This window comes from Cygnus atratus, chromosome 2 (genome assembly GCF_013377495.2).
Source record: "Cygnus atratus isolate AKBS03 ecotype Queensland, Australia chromosome 2, CAtr_DNAZoo_HiC_assembly, whole genome shotgun sequence".
In the NCBI taxonomy this organism is placed as follows: domain Eukaryota; kingdom Metazoa; phylum Chordata; class Aves; order Anseriformes; family Anatidae; genus Cygnus; species Cygnus atratus.
The window spans coordinates 67,720,239-67,737,094 of record NC_066363.1 but is presented as its reverse complement, the minus strand read 5'-3'; positions in this window follow the sequence as shown (position 1 = coordinate 67,737,094).

The following is a 16,856-nucleotide window of genomic DNA, read 5'->3' as shown; positions in this document are numbered from 1 at the left end:
ATGGGGGGAGCTCGTGGTCTTAGGTCCATCCTTGTCAAGAAAGCACTCTGTAAAGTTAGAAATACCTTTTCAGGAAGGGCTTTGGATGACATCATATGCCTGTGATCTCTGCCTCGTCATGCAAAACCTGTTTATGATCAGTGTCTAGACTTTCAAGTAGCCCTGCTCTAAAATGCTCCCACTGTGCTATGCTCCGTTTCCCTCTAAAAGCAGGTGCAGTGCACACAAGTATGTTTACCTTGTGTGGCAGGTATGTGGAGCCTTCTGCAGTCTTGGTACCATCTGGGGGGCAATGAATGATGCACTTGATTTCATCAGTTTCATGCACCTGGATTTCTTACTTAGATGACAGAGAATGATAGGAGAATGATAGGAGCTTCTTGATTTGCCCCTCAGTATGGGGTCAGAACAGGGTAGACATTTCCACCAGTCCCACACTGGGAGCTGAGTACCACATTGTAGATATAGTCATAGAGGGATTTCTGAGATGGCACAGTCTCTGCAGTATTGAACCTTTCTATTGCTTCTCTAGACCACAATGATCTCCAATTAATTTGTTGTTATGGTTTCCATGCATGGTTTCTGTGCTGAATTACATAAGAGCTAATTATTATCGTTACACGAAGTACATAAGTGATTTTTTTTACTGTTTCTGTGTAAGGCATTTAAAAAAAAAATCCACAAATATCTCCCTCTGCTTTCCTTTTCAGAAACATGTCTGGCTATTCTATAAATGTAGCTTGATTCACATGCACATTTTTCTGAATCACTGGAGAATAACAGCATTGTTTTAAAAAGTTGTAATTATGAAGCTGCGCTGTTAAATAAAACAATTATTTCAATACAAATATTTTCAAAGCCAACACACATAAGAGAAATTAAAATGTTCTTCCCCACAGCCCCCACCTTGTCCAGTGCTGACTGGCTGGATTTCTGCCCATCCTGCAATTTTATGCATTCATCATGCATACCACAGCAGAGGCTTCTCTGCAGGCAGAGATATGGCAAACCAGCAACAATCTGTGACCAAATTTTTGATGGGTGCGGACTGTCACAATTCCTTGGGTTTAGTGGCCAATTTACGTGTTCTCATTTTTTTAGGGTTCATGAAAGTAATTCTGTCTGATGACAGATAATTTTCTACACCCTCCTCCCTCTTGCTCCTGTTTTTTTATTAGCTGTAGAGAGAATAAGGACGAGATGTATTTCATTTCTGACCTAAATGGTTGGAGCTCTGTTTTCTAACTTGCTTCTTGTTTAAGCTAGGATTGGCATACACCTGTCATTATTTCCTCTTTGATCCAGTCTTTTTCTTGCTTCTGACTCTGCTAACCTTCAGCAAAACCAGAAATGAGTCAGATCTGATGTGTTTGCCCAGCCGGCTGCTGTGCAGGAGAGGCCTCATGTACAGGCACGGCTCCTGCAGAGCTGAGAGCTTTGCAAAGGATACATCAGAGGATCTGGAGAAAGCTTGGGCACAGCAAGGAGAAAATCATGGCAGGATCAGAAGAAAAGCTTTTGTTTCAAAATAGGCAAGTTATGTGCCAAGGTGGACGCCATTAGCTCCTATGGAGGAGGAAAAAGATATTTATGGGGGAAAAAAAACAACAAAGACACCCTTAAACCAAACAATAACAAAACCCAGAGTGTTTTCTTTAAGGTTTGTGATACCTGCTGAATGTATGGGTGGACAAAGGAGAGCTCTGGGTCATCTCTCCTTGTGCCTGTTCTTTTAGGACTGTTGCTGCTCTTGGGTTTGAGATACAGATGTGATGCATCTGTGTAGGGGTGGCTCTTAGATGTGAGCCTGAATCCACCTGAACTTTCCAGTGCTGCATCACTACTGATACTCCTGGCCCAAGAAAGATGCCTGGGAACAGAAGGAACAGAAAAAGCCCTGGAAGTGGCTGGGGTTTGGACAGGGCTGGGTGTCTACGGTGCTGCCCAGGCCAGCTGGGCTGGGAGCGTGCCCCTGCATCTGTTTCCATACCAACTGCTCTTCTTCCAAAGCAAAGACCGATGTCCTCAGTGTGTGTGGGCATCCCTGCCTCCAGATAACACCCAGCAGATTCATGGTGACGTTTACCAGTGGTGTGGCAAATGGTAAATGCATGCAGTACTGGAGTTGTGGGAAGAGACACACACATTGCTTGCGAAATCAGGGCAAAGCTAGCGAAAAGTTCTGGTGAGCAAAATGATCTCATATAAGGTGCCCCTGCCCATGATAGGGGGCTGGAACTAGATGTGCTTTATGGCCCCTTCCAACCCAAGCTGTTCTGTGATTCTATGATGTGAATACTAGAAATACTAAAATGATTCATTTAAAAAAGCTGAATTAATTAATGCCCAGTGTTTTTTAAAGTCCTTTTGAAATTTGTTTCAAAATAGCTTTTAGCTTTTTTTTATAGAACTTGACCTAGGTAAAATGTAGAGAAAAGTGGTAAGCAAAATGGTTATATGACCCACAAATAAACCAAATCTTCCACCTTATGGTGGAAGTTACCACTTATGGTAACTTTTCACTTTGCCAGTGGCTTCTTTCCATTTCAATGAACCTCCTTTCCCCTGCCTTTCTGTAAAATCCTCCTACAAATCCTATGCATTAAAATGGAAACAATATTATTTTCCCTGTATGTTTCTGTTTGGCCACGGAGCTGTGAGATCATCTCTCTCAGCCATGCTCTGAGGTTTGCTATGCTGTTGCTCCCATGGAAGATGCAGCAGCCTGCTGCTGGCTCAGGCAGGGCCACCTTCTGTCACTTCTGCCTTGTGGGACACAAGCACTGAACACAGTGACTCTGTACTCTTCTTGCACTGCAGGAAAACTTGAAACTCTAGCCTTAAATCTCTCAAGCTCTTCTACTGGCTGCTTCTCATGCAGAGGTGAAGGTGAAAGAACATGGAGCGGTTAGTTCTGAGATATCTTTGAGGGAGAGGGTACTGTTTTTCCTCCCTTGATTATAAAGGGGAGGAGAACATAGATTTTTAAGCCTCTACATTAAAATATAAAATACTGAGCCTAAATCCTTGTGGGAAAAGTGAAGAGTTTTTTTTTTTTTTAAATAAAAAAGGAGGCTGTTTTTTGTTTCTTTTTTATTTTTTTGTCTGTTGAGGGTTGTGTGTGACCTTGACAGCAGATGACCTGACTTTCAGGGACACTGAATACCTCCAGCGACTTAGTTCAGGTAGGCTTCCACTTGTCTGACAGGATGGGCAATCCAGAACTAATTATCTGGAATTGACAGCCTCTTGAAAAGGCTGGTCTTCAAGTTGTATAGCATGTGTTTGGCCCATGTACAGGACCAATGCAGTGCTTGCCTTAGGAGACTGTTACTTGGCCAGCATGTTGAACACTTTCTTAACTCTTGCAGTTTAAAATATTAAGAGCACAGGCATGAGCTGACACAAAGTTGTTACCCCATTCTGTGAGGTAGGTAGCAACTGCTTTCTACTCTCCTACAGGAAATGATGAAAGAAAAGTACCGAAGTGAAGACTTTTACAATTCTGTATGCCCATTTGAGAATATCAACAGTAGGACCTGTTAATAAGTTTCAGAAGCTCTAAAGCAAGAGGGTTAAGGAAAGTTGCACTTTTTTCTTCCTTATGCTGTCCTTGGCTTTGATATATTGCAGCAGGGAGAGAAGTAATAAATGTTGTGTCTTGTAGTCATGAAGGTAATTGTGTATATTGTTCCTGGGAAAGATTTGAAAAAATATTAGAGTAATTAAACCAGTTATCCTTTTTAAAAGTTCAGGCTGATACTATCTATTTTAACTTGTATATTCTGTCAGAGAAGCAAAAGATGCTGAAAGCTTGTTGTTTGTTTTACTGTTACCTTTAAAACTTCTTTGTTTCAGATGTTACTAGTGTGCATTTTTATGGTGATTCTGCAAATTAGTGCACTAAAAGATGTTTCCTTCCCCCCAGATACCTTTCTATATTCACAGTATTTTCATAATGCACCATTTTTTCCTTTTCCTGGTAACTCACTGAACGGGAGAATGGGATTCAGCTCCCATTGAACTGAGAAGTCAGAGACAGTCCCAAGCACACAGCATTGGCAGCCTGACAAGAAGTCACCTGGGGAAGAGGAATGGCAGCAGAGATTCAGCTTCTTTTATAATGAACAGAGAAGCTTGGTCATATCTGCAGGGGTCAACAGTAGGGTGGGGGAAAAGGATTCTGAAGTACTGTAGCAATTGCATCTTCTTCAAATGTGGGTGTTAGGGGCACAGGATAGAAAGAATTTGCAACTGTTCAACCTATATAAAAAGCTCACAGCAAGGGTTTCTTTAGTCAAGTCAGCTACAAAGTCAGAGAGCTTTTTGAAAAAAATAATTCCTCAAATTCCATAAAAACATATCGAACAAGCTTGTGTTAATGGAAGAGAATGTTTTTTTTTTTTTTCTCTCACTGAAAATTAGTGTGAGTAAAAACATTAATTCTTGCTTAATGGTGTAAAAAGATGCACTTTTTCTTACTGTGTATTTTTGAACACTGACATTGGTGGGTGGGGTGGGAGAAGAGGGAAAAACACTTGCATGCTAGTGTGTCATATTTTGTATCTGATCAAAGGGCATAACCACAGGAGAACATCAGTAATGGCTGCAGTGATTGATGCCTACTTGCTACTGTCCCTGAAGCAGAGCTGCTGCAACGTGGGCTCTCCAAATTCACTGCAGTGCAAAGTCCTATGGCTTGATTTAAAACATTTCTGGATGGTATATGAGGCTCAATCAGAAGACTAATTATGGAGGTGCAGCTGTAATGAAAGTAGTCTACTAGTAAATAGGCACATCAACTGTTTCCAAAGTCCGTGTATAACTATGCCCTGTTAATGTCAGTGACACCAAACTGAACCTCATGTAAATATATATGTTGTCTTTCTACTTGAGGCTTTCTGAAAATGTTCTCAAGTTGGATGATGTTTTTTCTTTTCTGGTATTTTAAGGGAGGTTAAGTGACTTGCACAAGGTTATTTAAGTCTAAAAGCCTGGAAGAGAACCTAGTTATTTCACAAGATCTACTTAAACAATTCTGTCTCATCTACCATAAGTGATTTTTTGCATAAAACATGAACCAAGAAAGGCATTAGTATTTTTGTCTCAAAGTAATGTATTCATACTTATTTCCCCTCCCCACCACTTAAATATATCAAGACTTGTCTTTTCTAACTATTTGACTCAGAAGCTTCTGCTGTGCTTTTAAGAAGTTTTATAACATCAATGTTTGATAAGCTAGTGTGGATGTGTGTATACACATACAAGGCTTTTTCTACATGCAGAGTTTTTTTGCACATGGAGATAATTACTGAGAAATTGAATGATTGAAATGCTAAAATGATAAGACTTCAGTAATGCTGAGAGGCCCCTGCCGCTAGCCAGGGAATAATGTGAATTTTGAATTATTGAATGCCTTACGATAGGTATAGATTATCATAAGAGCTCTTTCATACACTTACTACTGTCAAGATAATAAGACCTTCTGTGTTATGTTGGTAGCTGTTTCCTTGTGATTTTATGTCATTTTGCTTCAAGTTGGCAAGGGGAGTCCAAGACCAGGGCCGTAAGTTAACTACAAATGTCAGGATTACATTAGTGGTACTGAAAGAAATGCAAAGATGATGGAGGTGGTTTTTACCCTGGGTCTGTTAGTACTACAGCTGCATTTTCCTTAAAACCCTGGGTCCTAGAGATGTGTAATTGTGACGATCTCAGCTTTAAGAACAGTGATAGAAGAGATTCTACACCTAAAGCTACAGAAAAAAACTTCAACTAAGTGCTAATGTGCTATATTATCAGGATCTGAATGAGATAAGTCATATTTTTGTGTGGTTAAAGAACACTGTTTTTAATATTAAGGGTGGGGTCAGCACTGGCAACACTTTGCAGGTACACACTGCTGATGCAGCATAAGCAGTAGATGTTTTCCAAGGGGTTGTGGCAGGGTGAGCAACATCTCTCTCATGTAAGAGATAACAGCAACAACAATAAAGGTTCTGGGAGAAATATACCGCAAGTGTCAGTAGGTGAAACCTGCTACCTAAAACCAGTAGAAGTCTTCCCTGCACTACCATAATAGTTCACTAGTACTCAAGGAAGATGTCAGCAGCTAGTATGTGTATAAAATTTCACTATTGCCTTAAATAGTTCAAGAAAAACTTAAATTACTTCACGATTTTCTTTTGTAGAAAGAGAGGTTCTTGTATTCTTTTGATCATTATTTTCACCATGGCTCTTCAACTGGGTGTGCATTTGCACAAAAAATCTCCAAACCCCAGGGTTGGGGCTTAAGCTGAAGAGCCAGAGCACATTCTTTGCCTTGTAACTCCAGGTATGGATTCAGGCTCCTAAAACAGAGGTGACAGGATGGGGAGTGCACAGTCTCCCTAGAGACCAGGTATGAGAGAGGCAACTGTCAGCTTTGTAAAGTCATTATCTTTTGCCCATCTTTGTGCCTGAAGTGATGCACATTTTCTCTGCAGGGTCTTTCTATAGTGATGAGCCCATCTTGCCTTGGTGCCTGCTGGCTGATGATTGCCGCACGTTACCTTAAATTAGTCACAGGTTGGCTGGCTGTAGTCTAATGGCACCCAATTGTCAAGAAATAGTTTAGGGACTCATTCTTTGTCCCAGGAATAAACTGGGATTATTGAACTATTATTTTTTTCCCCCCGAGGTGATCACTTTCTTCATGGGCAGCAGGAGAAAAGATTAAACAAGCTAAACTAGATTAAGGGATTTCCTCCTATTCCCAGCTCTTATTTTCATTTGTTGTTGTTGTTTTCCCCCCTGCGGTGCTGTGGAACTGCAGCTATGCTTTACCTTGCATTTAACCTTTGAGAGAAAAATACAGGAATGTGAGTCCTTCCTTCCTCTCTGAGAGGAGACTGGAAATACAAGGTTAGAGAAAGCAGAGGCAAATTAGGATGGTAAGGGTTATTGCTCATAGAGGAATTTGTCTTGTAGGTAGTAGGTACAGAGGATGCAACAACTCAGAGTGAGATGTATATTGACTCATTTTGAAGTGTGTGAGAATAGGACTAGAATTAGCCTCCCCTCAGATAAAACCAGTGAGTTGGATGAAGAGCTGCGTTGACAGCAAGACATGCTTGCTTCTTTTCAGGTATGATGAATAGGGTAGGTGCTGGTCACTGTTGCCTGTACTTGGAATTTGTGTATCTTCAGGGAGTGAAATATTTTCATTTTTTTTATTTTCTTGTCTGAGAAAGCTGAAAGCTACGCATATTGCTGAGCGTGGCGGTCCCTGGTTCTTCCTTTCAACCCTTTTTTGTGTTTTTGGGAGGTGCTTGCAATGAGAAAAGATTCATGAGATCAAACAGGACAAAGGGAGGAGGTAGCCTATGTCCTAGTGGCTAGGGTATTTGCCTGGGAATTCTGATATTCTGCTCCCTGAACTGACCAACTATTTTATCTCATGACTGGTTTGTGTAAAATGTGACTCGCATTTCACAGTATAGTGTAATCTAGGAAGAGCTGAGCAGAGACTTTTGTTTAGCCAGAAGTGCAATTTTGAAGGAATGTATATGTTCTCCGCTTAAGTCTTACTTTAGGACCATAAATCCCACTGTAAGCCTGGCCACAGATATTCTTTCTAGTCTAGAATAGAAGCACCTGTAAAGAAAACTGCATGTGTGTTTAGATTCCCATAGAAAATGTAAAAAGCTGGATTTTCAGTCATTTGATTTGGGGGGGGAAATTATTCTCCCTACCCAGAGACTGTGGAGAAGCAGTTTGGGATGCTGAAGCCTATATAACATTTTCTGCATGTAGCTGAATCTGGCTTGCTTGGAAGCAATATCTATTTCCTGAGGGGAAAAGAACCCCTGTTTATTCTGCTGTCAAATAGCAAAAGAAGTCACCAAGAATTACCTGTGGTCATCACCTGTAGAAAGTCGATGCTGAAACTGCTGCTATGATGCCCCAAAGCATGTCTAGGTATTCAGTTTAAAGCTAGTCCAACACACCTATGTGGTGTGCAGTCCCTGTGCCATAGGATTAGCTGATGCCACCCTAGGCTAAAACCTGAGCTGTGAGCCTCCTGAAAGCCTGGGGAGAAGGACTTGTCTTCTAGGTCCTTTGGGTGCCTTGGGTAACCTTGGCCTGTGCAGGCCTTTTCAGGGACCCACATTCAGTTCTGGTTTTGTGAAAGAAAATGTTTGGCCAGTCTGTTTAAAAAATAAATCTCTTTACTTCTGTTCTTTTTCACAATGTTTTGAAAGTCAATCCAGGCCAATTTGTGTTGGCCCCTGCCAAATCAGTTGTTATTTCTATTCTGTAATAGAACCTGCAAGAACCTAACTCCTTGGTGTGGCCAGGTTCTCCCTAGCTTGAACCGTTTCCAGCAGAGCCTGAAGGCTGTGCCACATGGTTCTGTGGGGCAGGATTAGGCCCCTGCTTCAGCTGGCTATCAGGCTTCCAGCTTTCCTGGGGTACCCTGCAGTGAATGAAGTACTGAAAGTGCAGGGAGTGATTTCGCTCCAAAGGACTGTATTAAATAAATGAGTCAGTGTGTGTGTGGTGGAGTGGGTTGCCACAAAGTAGTCTTCCACTGTGGAAATAAATAGCAGAACAGTAAGAACTGCACAGGCTTTACCATCTCATACAGTTTAGAGGTTTTTGATCCACCTTCCTGCCCCCATTGGATGCGGCAATTAAAAAGCAGGCCATGAAACAGTTCAGACAAAGAAATGAAGTAGAGCTTTGAAGCCATCACTTTAAGCATCTGTTAATTCTGTTAATTGTCTGTCATCTCTAAAGGAAAAAGAAAAGGGGGACCGTTTGATGTGTGACTGCGAACAATCTGAAGGCTTCTGGAGCCAGGTATTTAGATTTCTGTGCATTTTCCCTTGTGTATTTAACCCTTCTCCTGCTGCACTGCCAAGCACGTGCTACACGGCTGCAGGACAGTTTCACAGCTCTGTCCTTCTGTAACTGGAGCAGCAGAGACAGAGGCTGGTGGGCCTTCAGGGCACTGATTAAAAACTCACGGCTTTAATCAACAGCCCCATGCCTCTGGCTGCTGAACCACTGCTTGTTCCTTACAGTAGTCACTCAAAGGGAGAAGGATCTGTGTGAGTCACTACCCCCTGCTTTCTTCCATAGCTGAAATGAAATCCGTGTGCTCCTCGCTGCTTTTGCTCAGTCTGGCTCCTCTGGTGCTGGGCTGGGAGATCTGAAGGGCATTTGGATGGCAAAGCATGCTTGTGTTATGGTGCAGCAGAGAGAGCCTTCCTTCTGAGGGCCTTGGAACAGGCTGTGGCTCTGCCCCCAGCACTGAGCACCACCCAGATCCTGAGTTGCTTTGATGCAGTCACCTGTAACTTAATTTGACTGACTGACATATGCCAGGGCCTCTAAGTCCTGTGTCTACTGCTACTTCCCACCTTTTCCTCCCTAGGTGGGAGTTTTGCTTTGTGACTTCAAGGCTGTATGGATTTTATTAACCCCAACCTGCTTTAGTTTTTTCCATCTCCCACAAGTTTCTATTTCTAAGGTTGTGGCTGATGTGAACACCTCCCCCTGTTCACCCCAGCCTGAATTAATTGGCTTAATTTAAAATTCGAACAGGTGGCTTCAGTTGGTGCCTGTAGCAGGCAGGGGGCTTTGTGATCACCAGCTGGTGACCTGCCAGGACAGTGTGTCCTCATGTCCTTTCCCAGTGCATGTTGTCCCCACTCAGCCTTGGTGCCATGAGGCTCGAGGCCGGCTCTCCTTGGGAAACCTGCTGCCTCAGTGGTGACCACGCGGCTGTTCCAGTTCACTGTCAAAGCAGCTGAAGCAACCTGGTGGAGCTGTGGGCCTGCTGAGATTGCTGGTAAACTGGGGGAGGGAGAAGGGAAGGGAGCTAACTTTGCAGTGCTTTCTCCTGAATGGCAACAGCTGAATTAATTTCTGGTATAAAAATGAACAAAGAATGATCTTTATAGCTGTAAGATTCCTGATGACAATGCCCTCAAAACAGTTTTTGTTCCTTTTCTCGTCTGGATTTTTGACACCTGTTGAGAGCTGCTCTGAATCCAGGCTCATTTCATTCACCATGGGCTGGTAACGGTACAGGGTGGGGAAAACAGAAATAAGATGTTTGTGCTGAAATGCAAAAAAACCCTTAATTGTAGACGTGTTCCAAGTTACCTCCTTGTTGCTCTCCATTGTTTTACTTCTGTTTCTTTTGAGATTTCTGTTGCTATTTCCAGATTTTTTTCTGCAATGTGAACTCTATCTTTGATCTTGTTTTGTTTGTTCTCGCTGTTTATTGCAATCCAAGCAGAAGCAAATGATATTTGGAAAACCTAAGTCTGAACCTTTCAGTGATTGCTCATTGCTGTTAGAAAATCAGAACTTGCTTTTTTTTTTCCATTTGAAATACTGCTGATCCTTGCTCAGTCTATGAGCAAGAATTAGACTGCATTTTTTAAAGTTTATCTGTGTAGAAAATTACACTGTTAATTGAAAAAATCACTAAGTGCAGCAGTTTCATATGGCAGTGTTTGATTGTACCTATTCTGTTCTTAATTCTGGAAGTCTAAGATTAGACCATTAAATCCAGACCTGCATCTTTCAGTTCCCTGGTCAGAGTTCATTTGAGGGGATGCTACTGCAATGCTGAAGCTTACCTCAGGTGTCTTGCAAAGCATTTAATTTTTCTGACAGTGGCCCTACAGAATAGGTTCCTAAATACGGATGTAGATGCTTATCTGTAGGAACCTATTTTTTAATGTCTTGGCTAGAATTATTTCTCTCTGAATGTATCTCAGTTATTTCTTTAGCTAAGCAAAACTTGAGTGGGTTCCTATTCCAGTGTTTTTTGGTTTTTGTTTTTTAATCCATAGAAGTTGACATAACTCCTTAATTCCCTTTGAATGTAGCTAGGGAGATCTGGTTTTGCTGGTGTTTGGTAACTGTGTGCACTAGAAGACTCTGGGTCTGACAGCTCTGCAGAGATCCCAGGCAGTTCCACAGTAAGGTTCTAGGCACACAGTGTCAGTGTGCTGCCTTTATGTATTGTTATATAAAACACATATCACAATATAATATTCCATGTTATGAGAAGGCTTCCATGGTAACAGCCACATTCCAGAAAAATCTGGAATGAAACACCTTACTCCTCACATTTTTCTGTAAAAGGACTCATTCCTTTGGCAGTTGATAGATGGAGCTACATGTAATTTGAGGGGATAAAACGCAAAAAGAATGACCTGAGGGGATAAATCGGGATTAAAAGGGGATAAAGAATGACCTGAGGGGATAAAACGCAAAAAGAAAGTCTTAATTGCCCCAGCTTGATGATGAAGCTTGGAAACCCGTGCACTTGTTGCATGGTTTTCAGTTGTGCTTGTTTTTTTTTTTATGTTAGGAGTTTTGGTCTTGGTTTGTTTTTCTTCTTCCCGCCTGAAACTTCAGTGATGAGAACTTGAGAACTGTTTGTGATGGCCTGTTTATCACACATTACACTGAAGTAAAAGGGTAGCATTATGCTTTTGTTTTTTCATTCAAGGAGCTGTCAGTATGCCATGCCTGACTCAAAAGGGTAGGCAAAAGTAGCACAGTGAAATGGGGTTACAAATTATTTATACTTTTCACTTTAACCACTTGACCTTTGACTTGTGTTTGTTGAACCCTATTAAACATTAGTGTCAATGTGTTATAAGATGCTATCTGCCATAGATAGACATTACTTTTTTTTCAGTTAAATTGTGAGACTTGCCAGTATGGCACAAGTGTAGTTGGGTGTTATTTTTAATTCCTCACAGTGAGAGAAAACAGGGAAGGGAGGGGGGTGAAGAAACACAAGCATCCTTTAATATAAGGCTTATGACTAAAAATACTAAAATTTTTTGTTGCCCATTTATAGTGGATCATTTGACAACAGAAAAATAATCTTTCTAGGGATTGTATTTGCGGAGAGACTGCATCAAAAGTTGTATTTTTGCAGAGGAAAGAATTTGGGAAGTGGAAGGGTAGGACTTGACCTTTGCAGTAGCTAAGCTAACTTCCCAGGCCAAACATTTAAGTCTATTTGCAGTTCATTTAGGAGAGGAAAAAAGACAAAACTATGCTGTGTTCAGTGTTGATGATGCCAGCAGAGATTCTGTTGCCAAAATAAATGGCAGTGACATGGTCACAGTGCTGGGGCTGGTGGTGGCTGCTGGGTTTTGCCAAGCCATGGGGGGACAGGGCTCTGAACCAGGCTCAGCTGCAGCTTGGAGCCTTGTGAGCAGCAGCTTGTTGGCAGCACTGCCAACTTCTGTGGAGCAAAACATGCAACTCTGTATGTGGGATACCTTAAAACTCATGTACCTCTCTGCAGATAGCTTGCATATAATGTTTTAAGTTGACTAAAAGAGAATTGGCAAAGATTTAATGCTTATTTGTCTCAGGCTGACATCTCCTGTAGCTGAAACCTGACTGCCAGAGCTGAAATATACTCGGCTGTTTAGCTGAAAGCTGACTGCCAGGTAAGGCTTCTTACGTATGCTTTCAGGTTTGGTAGCAGGTGACTTGGAGGCCTCTGGGAGATGATCTCTGTGGGTTTGTAGGGTTTGTGAGAAAGTTGGTGGGGTGAGAGCTGGAGTCATGAGATACTCGAGGTTACCTTGCAGAGGAGCCATAGCAGGTGAGATGGAGTAGATTTTAATGTGTGATTAGCTCAGCTGAGGTTACAGTCTGTTCCAGCTGCAGGGAAGAGACCTTGTTGTCCTTGTTCCCTGTGAAATGCAAGAGTGCTCTAGGCGTTTGACTATGACAGCCAAATATGGACTTCGAGGGCTGTTACCGCAAAAAGCAGCTCCTTAGCCAGCATTGTGATAGCTGGTCATAAACTAGTCTTATCCTTTTTTTTTTAATAACATAAAATGTTTTTACGCTGCTTTAGAGCATGTTCACATGAATCCATGTTTCTTGAAAGGTGTAGGAGAGGTTCTTCATACACAGGCACAACTATGGTAAAATGAGATTTTAATTTTTTTCTCTAATAATGGTTTCATAATGTAACTTTCAGTACTACAAAAGCCTGAAACTTATGAAAATGATGGAAACTTTATTCCTAAAGATATCTGGATTACTAAATTACTATGATTTGGGACATTGACTGACATCTGTTATTACTGGAAAATCCAGTCCAGATCAAGGCTGCATGAAGTCCGATGCTGTGCAAAGAAGCAGTAAGAGGGTGTCCCATTGCTACAGAGCCCGCATCTCATGTGGTATGTGGGGGGGGTAGTTTTGTAATGAGCTACAGCTGGGTTCCTGTGGCTGGGTTCCCAATGTAGGTACAGATCTGTTTGGTAAGTACTTAAACACTAGTGGATTATACCTAACCACTGTTTCTAGGAGAAGTTTATTTACCATATGAGGGTTTCTCCGATGGTTGAAATGTTTGTTGGTGAGAACCTGAGCGTGTATACAGCTTGTAACTAGTTCGTCCTTCCTTGTAGGAAGGACACATTTGGAGAGGAAAGATTATAGTGTACCTCTGTGCTGGCAAGTCTCTTGATTCAGACTAATAACCTACAGGAAAGCACTGTAGCTTGCCAGAAATCATGAGGCATACAAATAGTTATTCAGTTGATTCTGGCAGAGCTGGTCTCAAAACCAAATTATATTCACAATTTTCATCCCCAAACGATGAGAATTCTAAACTGGGATTAAAAAACAGCCCCTGATTCCCCAGAACGTGCAGTTAAAGTTGTACAATATTTTGCTTAGAAACTCCACGTGCTCCCCAGGATCCCTGACTACTGCTGCATGAAGCTGACGGGGGTTGACAGTCTCACTACTGTAGATCAGTGGGAGATGCTAATGAAACTAAAAGGATTATATTGGCTTCATGCAGCAGCTTTGCAGGCTCCTGGCATTCCCTGGTGAGCAGGAGTCTGTCCTGGGAGTCGTGGGTTGGGAGCTCAGGTGGCTGGGAAACCAGCAAGTCCTCGCTTCCAGCTCCTTGCTGACAAAGAGCCAGGTAAACTGCTATGAAGTAGGCAGATTTCCAGCCCTGCCCCTGTCTTCTGTCAAAAGATTGGGGTTTCCGTGAAATGTTAGCATTTGTCAAATTACTGTGTTGTGATGGAATAAAGATCATTACAAAATTCAGCGCATCCGGATTTTGATCTTGCTTGCATCTGAATTGGGAACAAGCTTCTGCTCTTTGGATGAACAAGCAAAAGCTACAAGGTCATCTCTACCTCAGAAGCATGCCACAGCAAAGTGCCTATTATTCATTAGGGCTTATTAGTGTGAGTTTTGTGCTGTATGGACCATGGATACATAGCTCCTAGCTGTATTTGGAAAGGAGGTGAATCTCTGGCAGGCATATTCAGGGAAGGTATGCCATTGCTTTTGGACTTACCCTGCAAAACCCTGTGCAGCAGTGTGGTTGAGTATGTTTGTGCACGCAAACAAATGTGGATGTTCACGACTTGTTGCGGGTATGAGTATGGGTGTAACCATAACTGTGCTTCTCCCACAGGCTACAGATGTGATTCATTTTGTAATATCATGTACTCTTTGAATTTTTGTTCTTTAGAAGGGGAGATTTCGAGTTAAATGTCTCTTTAAAACCTTGGTAACCTCAATCTCCATACCTGAGTATCACTTGAACACTGTTTTAGATTCTGTGAGTTACAGTTTCCTATTTAACCTTCTAGTTTGCAGCAAATGGGCTAGTAACACAAGGTAATCCACTGTAGCTTCCTTTATAGCAAAGTCACCCTAAAATAAAAAGAGAATAGCAGCAAAAGTCCTTCCTGTTACCACTGTTTATAAAAGGCACTATAATATAATACTTGAATGTATGGAATTGTGTAAAATAAGCAGCTTAATTTTGGGTGACGAGATTGCTGGGTTCCTGGAAAAACTTTTCTTTTCTTAGTTGAATATAAACCATTCAGCTAAACACTGTTTTGTTTTGCAGCACTTGAACAGCTATGCATAGGTACATTACAAGGTTCTCGTAGCCCCAGAATCTCCTGGCTAACCAGTCTTCATGCTAGAAAAGGACATTTTAAGATAAGTGGTCCTGGGCTCCTGCTCTGTCTTCTTACAAAGCTTGCAAGAATTGCAGCAGATTTATACTGCAAGGGCAGTATAAATACAAACATATGCCCCAAGACCCAAAGCATCATGTTCTTGTTGCTTTTCTCCCCAAGCAAGTGTATGTAAGATTTGCTGATTTGGTAAAAATACATATTTTAATGCAGATATTTTGAAATCAATATCTGAATACCCATTGGAGCTCTCTTTAATGCCTTGAGGAAGGCTGAAAGTGATCCCTCAGCAGTTGATGAACAAATTGGTATCTCTATCCTATGACACAGAAAATGAGCTAATCCATTCTTGCATAGATTTGTCATCTCTGCAGTATGGACAAAAACAAAAAAGCATGTATTTGTTGGGGAAACAGATGAATGTTATTTTTCTGTGAAAGTTGAGGGTTTTCTGGCACCAACACAAAACATGCCATCCTCCAAATGTGTTAGAGAACAGTTTCTGGGCAAGAGGGAAGGGGGGCATGTAAGAGATCACATCGTGACTTGAAACAATGTGTTTTTCTTGAAGAAAGTTCAGTAACTGTTCAGAATCACCAACTGGTTAAATTGTAAAATGAGTGGATGAAACAATGGAGTGCAGACAGGTGGTGTTTTTTGATGCACAAACCTGTGTCCTGTTTTCATTCCTGTGACAACTGCAAAAATTGAAATTTTGGTTTCTCCAGCTGTCTTCAGGGTTTCATTATTGTTTTGTCCTTACAGACTCAGCTTTCATTTGGAGGAAGAAGTTTCACGGCTGTGAGGAAACAGTTACAGAGACAAAGCTTGCTGAAATGAAAACGAACTAATTATCATGGAACATGGTTTTTCTACAAGTTATTTGGGTGCGAGAGTTAACCAGCTCTTGGCTTTGGGGCCTCTGGTTCTTGCAGCTTTCTGACAGTGTTTTGTGGAGCGAATGGATAACCTGTCCTGAAGCCGCTTCAGATGAGGTATGGTCTCTAATTATTACCTAGTTGTATTGTACATTTCTGTGCTGCTAGGCTATAAGTAAAAATTTATGTGGTTATTGTGCAGTATTTTTGGTATTTTAACAAAGGTGGTTTGAGAAACATATTTTTAGAAGGACATAAACAAGAAGAGAACCCCCAAAGCTTATTATTAGTATTAATAAGCTATTAATCTGCAGAATCCCTCTACTCCGCAATGATTCTCTATAGAGTTCTGCTGTGGGTAAAACTTTTCAGAGTAACTTCATTCCATAAAACTGAAGGCTAGCTGTCAGGGAGAAATTTTTTGATCTATATCCTTATTCAGGGTTATTGTACTTCGGGGTATTCTAACTGGAAGTGGTGGATAATAGAATCTGAGGGCTTTGGACACCTGTGGTGGATTTCCAGATTTGCAAATCATCTGTATTTGCAGCTGTGGGATTTCTGTGACATTAAATATGCTCATCTTAACTGCGCATCTGTTAATCGGTGTATGTGTACTTACTTTTCTTCAGAAAATCCTATGCAAAAGTGTCTCCCTGGTTTTATCTTGGGCACGGCTAGACAGCCTTGTTTTTGCAACTGTCAACCTTTTTCCTCTCCCATGTAACGTGATAGAACTACACTGGTAATTTTACACAAGAGAAATCCGGCTATGTGAAGTACCTTTTTGGAGGGGGAAAAAAGAGGAAAGTCTGTCATTAACCAAGCTTAGTCAATTTTCTTTTTATCACTTAAATTAAGAAATGCAGGCTAAAGTAGGCTTTGGGAGTTTGCTTTCTCCTGGTCTAGAAGAAATATCAGCTAGGAAATGTGAAGTTTTGCATTTGGTTCTGGCCCTGGTGGATCATCTAAA